This window comes from Oratosquilla oratoria, chromosome 1, assembly GCF_046742065.1.
Source record: "Oratosquilla oratoria isolate Oo_2021 chromosome 1, ASM4674206v1, whole genome shotgun sequence".
NCBI lineage: Eukaryota > Metazoa > Arthropoda > Malacostraca > Stomatopoda > Squillidae > Oratosquilla > Oratosquilla oratoria.
In genome coordinates, this window is record NC_134777.1 from 128877721 (window position 1) to 128878060 (window position 340).

A 340-nucleotide genomic window follows, 5' to 3' on the forward strand; every position below is an offset into this window, starting at 1 on the left:
CTTGTCGTATTTTTTCTTTTATTTTTATTATTTCCATGTCACTTTCATTATCTCCGTGGCACTGTCAATAATAAAGATAATTTTACTTGATTATGATTAACCTTTCCTGTATTTGGTGACACTGTCCTTATTAATCTAGCTGCCATCAGGCTTGTTTATTTATCCCTGTGACACCCACTCAGTAATGAACGGGTTTACAATTCATTGGAGTATTACGTCCATAAAAATAAACACCATATGACATGTCCCTTTGTCAACATTATTACCATAAGCATCACAAAACAGAAACAAATCCCAGTGAAATTTATGAACGCAGTCGCTTAATTTCATTTTTGGTTGA